Source organism: Phalaenopsis equestris, unplaced genomic scaffold, assembly GCF_001263595.1.
Source record: "Phalaenopsis equestris unplaced genomic scaffold, ASM126359v1 Scaffold233848, whole genome shotgun sequence".
NCBI classification, from domain to species: Eukaryota; Viridiplantae; Streptophyta; class Magnoliopsida; order Asparagales; family Orchidaceae; genus Phalaenopsis; species Phalaenopsis equestris.
The window spans coordinates 3,615-14,551 of NW_018251779.1; positions in this window are offsets into that span (position 1 = coordinate 3,615).

Sequence of the window (10,937 nt, forward strand, 5' to 3'; positions counted from 1 at the left end):
ATGTCATAACTTTCTCTAGTTTATTTGATCGAGCCTCACTCTCAATTCTTGTGTTCATCCTTCGAGATAGATACAGGATTTGAGATAAAGTGCTCTTTCATTTAAACAATGAAATTTATGGGGTCAGTTTGACTTCATCTTTTTCAAAACTAAAATTTTTTAAAACGTCCTTCCAAAGCGGGCAACGGGATTTCAATTCGGTCTGTAAGAGTGTTGGAGAAGGATAAAAGTGAGAGATATCTTCTTCCTACATTTCTAAAAAAAGGCTACAAGGGATTTGCTTTGAGGAAGAGTCAGATAAGTTTTGTTTGTTTATTAGTATTTTATAAACTTTCTTTTATTTATGAAATTTGTGTTTTGTTGTGTCTTTCTCATATTGTATCTTTCTCATGATGTATGAGTAAATTTCTATGTCTTTCTCCTTACTCTGAGATATGGTGAAATGAAGAGATAATTTTGATGTGCCTATTTTAAAATATAAACATATCGTGATGATTTTTCACTCCATTCTTAATTTACTTTTTGATTTGGCCAATTGAAATGTTAAAATCTATTGTGAAACATACTATCTAAGAAATGGAGTTTGAGTTTTACAACAAAGTGATAATCACATTCAATTCCATGAAGGAGTGTTTCATTCATAGAGTTGGATGCAAATAAATAGGGAAATATAAATTACTGGGTGAAGAATTAGAGATTCTAGGGTGATAGACTAAAATCCCCAATTTGGTCTTAGTGTTTAATAACTAAAGTGAGCATTAGCCTTCAGTGGAAGGCAAGTGGGAGCTCTAGAGTGAGAGCCAGTATCCTCCTAGCCTAACCATGAATTTAGAGACTAAACCTAAGATTATCCAACGATTCTCTATAACAATTGATCGAGGGTAAAGAATTAGGACTGCTCCTATTTGGCACAATAAAAATTCAAACTGTTTATCTCTATCATTAATCAAAAATTCATTGTAGTGGGAAGTATACTTTCTTAAATTTGAACCATTTGTCACAAAACATTGTTTACAGTTATAGTTTAGCTTTGCTCTACAGTTTTACTAGTACTTGATAACTTAATTTTGATAGCACATTAAATATTCAAAATTAGTATAGTAGATTTTATTTATTATTGTGACTTTCCTAATTTAAATTTCCATTTTGAATTTAAACCTTCCACGTGGACGTGGGATCGATATTTGATAAGAAAGTCCTGTATTACTTGATAAAGATACGTATACTTGCATAGAATCCCAACATAAATTGCTTCAATTTCTTATTCATAATATAACAAACCAAGTTTTTGGCATCACTGCAAAGCGGAGTCAACCTTATTGATTTTACGCAACTATAATTTTGGGGACCATCTAGTAAAGTTTATGTTGACCTTTAATTATTTACCACGAGATTGCCTATAGTGATTTGGTGTTGAGCCCCATTAAACAGTTTAACAAAAAGGTATTATAACTCTATTAATGCCCTAATTGAGCCATTGGTCTGCTTTGCATACCATCCAAAGGCAACCCCTAAGAGGATACTGAAGAACTTGCAGAACAATAATGCTTCACTACCCACCACATTGCACTAACTTGCCCAGAAGTGTGCAACATGATGTCGGGGATCCTCGGTTTCATCGAAGGTTATAAATGACGATGGTACAAAATCTTTGGGATATGAGACAACATTGAACTCTTTTGGGCAAGGTCTAATCTTTAGAATTAATGCCCCTCAATTTGAATGTGCCAAGGCCTCTCTTACCAATAGAGTCCTCTGGGCAATGTCTATATAGTTGTATCATTTATGAGAGCATCTTGTCTTTTGATATCTTCAACTTTATAGCCATTTAATATGATGTTCCTCAAGCCATATGTCTCTTTATTAAACTTTTTTTATGAGAACATCATGTCTTTTGACATTCTTAGCCTTATATACATCTATTATGATGTTTCTCAAGCCATATGACTCTTTAGTCGGCTCTTTTATGAGAACATCTTGTCTTTTGACATCTTCAGCTTTATTGCCACCTATTACTTTCTCAAGTCATATTAACTTTAGTATTCTTTTTTATAAGAGCATATTACCTTTTGACATCTTTGACTTTATAACCATCTATTATAATGTTTCTCAAGACATATGACTCTTTAGTCAATGTTTTTTAAGAACACCTTGTCATTTGAAAACTTCAGCTTTATAACCACCCATCATGATATTTCTTGAGCTATATGACTTTTTGGTCAGTTCTTTTACAAAAAATATCTTGTCTTTTGATATATTAACTTAATGACCACATATTACAATATCTCTTGAGGAGTAAGACTTTCAGTAAACTCTTTTTTGAGAATGTATTATCTTTTGACATTTATGGCATCGTATCCACTCGATGAGAACCATGTAGGACTTTCTAGTTGGTACCTTGTATGAGAGCATAATAAAAGACATGGGTAACATGAGATGATCGATCTTTCTCAGTTGGCCACACCGTTTAAGTCACTAGTCAGTTGCCACTTTAATAAGGATACCTTAGACTTTATAGTCATCTGATTGTTATGATGGATGTTTTTTTCCACGAGGACATTGGTATTGCAGTCAATTCCTCTAGTTAGAAGATAACAAAAGACTGGGGTAACTCAAAATGATCAAGCCATCTCAATTGACCACACATTTTAAGTCACTGGTCAGTTGCCACTTTATTCATGATACCTCAAACTTTATAGTCACATGATTACTGTAATGGGTGTGTTCTTTTGACAGGAACCATGTCATCACAGTTGGTTGCTCTACCAAGAAGTTATTAGAAGACTTGGGTTACATGAGATGATTGACACATCTCCTCTACCATTGTGAATATAGGTCAAGTAGAGTCCAAGATTGTTCTGTTGTTTTGAAGTACCGGTCAGCCAGGTTGATCTATCATTATGAATATGATCAAGTAGAACACCTTAACTATACCTTATCTAGTAAACCTGGCCTGGTTAATCATTCTTTTTTTTATCTTTGCTTAGGATGTCTCCTTAGCTTGAAGGAAGATTTTCCTAGGATGCTTCCAATAAGTGCGCCATGCTTAATTGCACAACACACTTGTCAGGGGTCTTTTATTGGCATCACTTTTTGATTTTACATGTGTGGGATGTCTACATGAAAGCTACAAAACATTATTTTTCTCACTCATAGCCTCCCATAATCCAAGATATCCATCTTGACCACCTGGTACATGCCTCGAGCACGAGACTAGGATTGGTACTGATCCACCCCTACCCAAAAGAGCTCATAGTTGAGTGGTAAAAATTCCAACATGGGAAATATTTAATATTCTCCTTTGAATTTAATGATCCTATTCCATCTATACAGAGCCTCTCATGGTCAAGGGTAGTCACTGAACACTCTCACGTACATTACAAAAAAATCTAAGTGTAGACTGACCCACCTGTGCGGGTGTCTAAAACACACGTTGACACTAAAATCCCCCAATTCAAAACATTTAAAATGTTTATTTTTAAATTAAAGGTTCATATTTTAATGATATGTGATTTCTCGTTACTTTTGAATTAGTACAAATTCCTCAACTGGCATTCAAACTTTAAATTGGGTTTGTACTACAGTTGTACTTAGTCCTAACAGGTATTTTTCATCCAATACAGTGCACCCCTAGTGTCCACCCAAATGTGGGAGAAGTATTTTTAACTCATGGATATCCTTCAGTGGTTCAAGGGTCCATAGGAATCCTTCTCGCAGAGACTTGACCAAGACTAAGAATAAAAAATTTTTAGGGGTGGCCCTTAGGCGCCACCCCATTTGGTGCATAGGCACCAATGGATCCTAAGAGATGCAAATGGAAATGAAGGGGGTACATATGCAGCCTGCTTTGGGTGCATAGCTGCTCAAATAGCTTGGGTTCTATTTGTTGGCATTAACTCAAGAAGGGGTTGCATATGTGCCCCAAATGGAGCTTATCCACTCAAATAAAAGTGTCTGTGATAGAAAACTAGGTGCATGTGTGCCCAACCCAATTTTTGGCAGAAAAGATTCACTAAAAATTTGAAAATGGAGGAACCCATTGTGCTTTACCTGGGGGATATTGAGCTCATTTAACCTGGTTATTTTTCCAATTATGGGCAAACCAAACGTTGAAAGCCTCATTACCATTTTTTGATGAGAATTCATTAGGAAAATGGTGAAGTGGCCTCAATTCAATAGATGATGTAGAGAAGATGGGCTAGATAGGCTGAATAACTAACATCATACAAAGGAATCTTGTTCAATATGTAAGGAGAGTGGAAAGGAAAATTAGAGAGCTCTGGAAAGGAGGAGTTTTAAAGTTTGCTAGCCTTTCTTCTCATCTTTACTCTAGTTTCCTATAAATTTTCTTCCATGTCTTCTTTTTATCCACCTTCACTTCACTTTCTTAAGGGCTAAGTGAGTTAGAGGATTATTTACCTTGGAGATTTAGACTTTCCTTGTAGAGGAGGGCTTCTTCCATCTTTGGTCTCTTTGATCTTTAGGACAGGGTCAATAATTGTGACCCGATCAAAGTCATGTGGTTGCCCTTACCCATAGTGTGAACACAGATGTTGTGATTAGGTCACCTTGTGTTAGACAGATTGCTAGACTAGGGCTAGTGTGTAGTTGGGGTTTTCTTTTCATGTCTATTATTTCATGAGACTATGCCCTAGCCAGGCATTTTATATGCCACTTTGTGTGTTTACTGGGTGGGGATTTGTGCATTAATATATTAGGTCAATCTTCTCAGAGGCATCCATGTCCAATAGGAAGGAGGTATAATGATTTATGCTAATGCCTTTTCTGTAGGTGTTCTTAAGTTCTCCTCCCATTGACATATGATCGAGGGAAGCTCTCGGACCGTTCGATTAATATTAACTTTAGTATTCTTTTTTATAAGAGCATATTACCTTTTGACATCTTTGACTTTATAACCATCTATTATAATGTTTCTCAAGACATATGACTCTTTAGTCAATGTTTTTTAAGAACACCTTGTCATTTGAAAACTTCAGCTTTATAACCACCCATCATGATATTTCTTGAGCTATATGACTTTTTGGTCAGTTCTTTTACAAAAAATATCTTGTCTTTTGATATATTAACTTAATGACCACATATTACAATATCTCTTGAGGAGTAAGACTTTCAGTAAACTCTTTTTTGAGAATGTATTATCTTTTGACATTTATGGCATCGTATCCACTCGATGAGAACCATGTAGGACTTTCTAGTTGGTACCTTGTATGAGAGCATAATAAAAGACATGGGTAACATGAGATGATCGATCTTTCTCAGTTGGCCACACCGTTTAAGTCACTAGTCAGTTGCCACTTTAATAAGGATACCTTAGACTTTATAGTCATCTGATTGTTATGATGGATGTTTTTTTCCACGAGGACATTGGTATTGCAGTCAATTCCTCTAGTTAGAAGATAACAAAAGACTGGGGTAACTCAAAATGATCAAGCCATCTCAATTGACCACACATTTTAAGTCACTGGTCAGTTGCCACTTTATTCATGATACCTCAAACTTTATAGTCACATGATTACTGTAATGGGTGTGTTCTTTTGACAGGAACCATGTCATCACAGTTGGTTGCTCTACCAAGAAGTTATTAGAAGACTTGGGTTACATGAGATGATTGACACATCTCCTCTACCATTGTGAATATAGGTCAAGTAGAGTCCAAGATTGTTCTGTTGTTTTGAAGTACCGGTCAGCCAGGTTGATCTATCATTATGAATATGATCAAGTAGAACACCTTAACTATACCTTATCTAGTAAACCTGGCCTGGTTAATCATTCTTTTTTTTATCTTTGCTTAGGATGTCTCCTTAGCTTGAAGGAAGATTTTCCTAGGATGCTTCCAATAAGTGCGCCATGCTTAATTGCACAACACACTTGTCAGGGGTCTTTTATTGGCATCACTTTTTGATTTTACATGTGTGGGATGTCTACATGAAAGCTACAAAACATTATTTTTCTCACTCATAGCCTCCCATAATCCAAGATATCCATCTTGACCACCTGGTACATGCCTCGAGCACGAGACTAGGATTGGTACTGATCCACCCCTACCCAAAAGAGCTCATAGTTGAGTGGTAAAAATTCCAACATGGGAAATATTTAATATTCTCCTTTGAATTTAATGATCCTATTCCATCTATACAGAGCCTCTCATGGTCAAGGGTAGTCACTGAACACTCTCACGTACATTACAAAAAAATCTAAGTGTAGACTGACCCACCTGTGCGGGTGTCTAAAACACACGTTGACACTAAAATCCCCCAATTCAAAACATTTAAAATGTTTATTTTTAAATTAAAGGTTCATATTTTAATGATATGTGATTTCTCGTTACTTTTGAATTAGTACAAATTCCTCAACTGGCATTCAAACTTTAAATTGGGTTTGTACTACAGTTGTACTTAGTCCTAACAGGTATTTTTCATCCAATACAGTGCACCCCTAGTGTCCACCCAAATGTGGGAGAAGTATTTTTAACTCATGGATATCCTTCAGTGGTTCAAGGGTCCATAGGAATCCTTCTCGCAGAGACTTGACCAAGACTAAGAATAAAAAATTTTTAGGGGTGGCCCTTAGGCGCCACCCCATTTGGTGCATAGGCACCAATGGATCCTAAGAGATGCAAATGGAAATGAAGGGGGTACATATGCAGCCTGCTTTGGGTGCATAGCTGCTCAAATAGCTTGGGTTCTATTTGTTGGCATTAACTCAAGAAGGGGTTGCATATGTGCCCCAAATGGAGCTTATCCACTCAAATAAAAGTGTCTGTGATAGAAAACTAGGTGCATGTGTGCCCAACCCAATTTTTGGCAGAAAAGATTCACTAAAAATTTGAAAATGGAGGAACCCATTGTGCTTTACCTGGGGGATATTGAGCTCATTTAACCTGGTTATTTTTCCAATTATGGGCAAACCAAACGTTGAAAGCCTCATTACCATTTTTTGATGAGAATTCATTAGGAAAATGGTGAAGTGGCCTCAATTCAATAGATGATGTAGAGAAGATGGGCTAGATAGGCTGAATAACTAACATCATACAAAGGAATCTTGTTCAATATGTAAGGAGAGTGGAAAGGAAAATTAGAGAGCTCTGGAAAGGAGGAGTTTTAAAGTTTGCTAGCCTTTCTTCTCATCTTTACTCTAGTTTCCTATAAATTTTCTTCCATGTCTTCTTTTTATCCACCTTCACTTCACTTTCTTAAGGGCTAAGTGAGTTAGAGGATTATTTACCTTGGAGATTTAGACTTTCCTTGTAGAGGAGGGCTTCTTCCATCTTTGGTCTCTTTGATCTTTAGGACAGGGTCAATAATTGTGACCCGATCAAAGTCATGTGGTTGCCCTTACCCATAGTGTGAACACAGATGTTGTGATTAGGTCACCTTGTGTTAGACAGATTGCTAGACTAGGGCTAGTGTGTAGTTGGGGTTTTCTTTTCATGTCTATTATTTCATGAGACTATGCCCTAGCCAGGCATTTTATATGCCACTTTGTGTGTTTACTGGGTGGGGATTTGTGCATTAATATATTAGGTCAATCTTCTCAGAGGCATCCATGTCCAATAGGAAGGAGGTATAATGATTTATGCTAATGCCTTTTCTGTAGGTGTTCTTAAGTTCTCCTCCCATTGAGGATAGTTCACCATGTTGCATATAGGTAGCTTTTATGCTAATTTGGTTTTCAAGCAAGTTGAGATTTTCTTAGATTTTATTATGTACCTTTCAGAGTGCATAGGGGAGTCTGTAGTAGAAATAAGTTACAGACATGGTTTCTGAGGCACTTACTGTGAGAATTACATTACAAGGACAGGGCGCAGTAAGTTTGTGCATTGTACCTTAACTCTAGGTTTTCTACTTTGATGTATAACAATAGGATTATATGTGTATATGCGAAGCCTGACCAACTTTTTTTTTTTGGGATATGTTGCCTACCCGACGACACTAAGACTATGTTCTTTGTTTTACTTGACTTGAATTACTTTGTATTGTGTGTTAATATTTTTGCTTTCCGTATTTTTTTTAATTTGTTTGTATATTTTTATTATATAACCTACTTTTTACATTTTTTTTTCTTTCACACATGAATTATTGTATATAAGCCTTCCATATTTCTTTTTAAATTTGTTTGTCTATTTTCATCATATATTCTTCTTTTCATTTTCTCTTTTCTTTGGATCATTTCTATGTTATGAGAGGGAGGATTCTTTAAAAAGAGAATTAACGACATATAAATAGACAAGCAGGTGACTATGAGTTTAAAAGAACCAAAAATAGGTGATGTAACAATTTTTTTCTCCATAAAGATTAGTTTGTTAGTGGTAATTTTATGAAAATTAATAAAAGATTCAAACTTGGAATAAATCATTTTTACACCTTACAAATAATCCTTAGCATGGACCATTAGGGGTTTCTATTAGCCTGCCACTTTAACAGTCTCTGAGCAAGAGGTTTCATCATGATGAACTTCATGGGCCTCCTTCTTGTCTGCTTGGATGACAGCCAATGTTTCCTACCCAACCAACTGATAGCCTAAAAATTACCTATTTTTTATATACTTTTGATGCTATTTTTTAATGATATTGCACTTTAAAGAAAGATATTTTGCAAGTTTTGGGTTCTGTTACAAGAAATGGAGTTTGGAGAAAATGGAGCAATAATGGTGCATTTTGGAGTTAAATTGAGCAAGGAAGAAAATTTGTATCTATTCTTAATCTTCTTCACATTTATCACATATTTTTGAATGAAATTGCACTTTAAATAAATGTTATTTTTTATGTTTATCCTGTAGGTATAACAATTGGAGCGGATTGGAGCTGAAACGGGGCGAAACGGAGGTGCTGCCAGCAGGGTGGCACCTAGGCACCACAATGTGATACTAAGGCACTAATCTCACTCAGTTCTGGTGCCATGGCACTACATTCTGGCTTCTAGGTGCCAAAAAAAGGTTGTGGATGACTCTAGATGCCACAAGGAGTTTATAAGGCACCTTTTGGCATTTCAAACTCTTGGAATCCCTAAGAACGTCTAGAGGTCTTAGATAAGAGTAGAAAATGTAGATTTCTACATTATCTTAAGAGATTGGTGAGGAATTTAGAGAGATATCTGTAAGGAATTGTAGAAGCTTTGTGTGGATCAGTAAGTTATTTTTTTGGAGAGATTTTTATCTTTCTTTTAGAGGGAAAAAGCTAAATATTGTGTTCTTCGTTGTCTTTTAATTATTGTAAACACTTTTCTAGTGAATCTGCTTTCATTTATATGAAGTTTTCTGTTATGTTTTCCAATGCTTAGTGAGTAGTTTTCCTTAATCTTTCTCCTTGTGATGAAATTTAATCATGCGTAGGATTAGAATGGTTTGAAGATTTCTATTATTAAAAAATTGTGATGATGTTTTCACCGGTTCTTAAGTTACTTTACAAATTGGCCATTTGTAATATTAAAATCTGTTACAAAATAATAATCTGGGAGGGCTACAATTTCACAAAACTAGTGGATACCACATTAACCCTTAGGATGAGAGGAGACTTGGTCCAGCGGGGAGTGCAAATAGTTAGGGAGATAAGTTTTGATAGGCAATGAATTGGTTATTCTAGGGTAACATGCTAGAACCTTTACAAATTTGATCTAGGGTTAGAACCTGAGGTTTGGTTAGTCTTATAGAGAGAGTACAGTGGGTAATTTGGAAGTGATAGGCTAGAACCTACCCAACATAACCATATGAATTATGAACTTACTTTAGGTTAGTTAATGTTCCTTATGCACTCGGGAGAGGGTAAAGAATATGTATGCTCCTACTTGGCACAAAACAACATTTAAATTTTAAACATTTGATTCTTATACTGATTATGATCTCATTGTAAGGGAAAAGAGATTTTGATTATATAAGAACTTTCCAATATTTAACTAGTCTCTTTAGAATAGATTTTTATTTAATTTAATTAACTTTAATTTTAGAGTAAATTAGTGAAGTTAGGTAAATCAAACTTTTCAAAAATTTCAAACTAAAGCCTGATAATAGTAGATTTGGATTAATCTAAGGAATTTATTACCTCGCTTCCCTGTGGGATCGATAATGAGGTTTTTAAAGAAAGACCTATATTACTTGAAACTATACGTATACTTGCATAGAACCCGTAGTGTGTGAAATATAAATCAAATTCTAAATTTTAATACATATCCATTTTGCACACTAGCCGCCTAAAGAAATCGGGTTAAGTTTTTGGCCATGAAAAAAAAAACTGTGTAATCGCAGGTCGGGTCACTGATCCTGACTTTTTAAATAGATGTAAAATGGGATGTATGCGATTATATGTTTAATTTTCTTAACAATTAATCTTAATTTACAACAAAGTTTAAAAATTGATCCAAAGCAAAAGCTAAGTAAGTTTTCCACTATGATCAAATAAGAATACAATTATAATCGTTAAACATGAGATACTAAGAAAGTACACATATCCTTATCAAGTAATATAAGACTTTTTGATTAAGCGCTGAATATCAAACCCACAGGGAAGATTACAATATGCACTTTAAAATAAACTAGAAAGTTTAGATCACAAAAATCTACTTCACAAAATATTCTTACTTAAACTTAAGATGGTATAATAGGAATGAAAATTTGATTCTTTTTATAATTTTTTATATTTGAAAATGAAGTAAGCAACTAATTAACTTAACCAACTACTTGTAAGATGAAGACTATATAAGTAAAATATATTTTTCCTTTTCATGAATCAGTAATAAGTATAAAAATTCTGTTGGGGAAGTATGCTAAATATGTTGTGCCAAATAGGAGCAATAATATTCTTTACCCTTACTAGAGATGCTATAAACAATATTGGCTAACCTATAGTTTGAATAGTCTTGAAGACTGGTTAGGTAAGGAAGATACCAACTCTCACTCTAGAGTTCTCTCTTCTCCCTCCACCT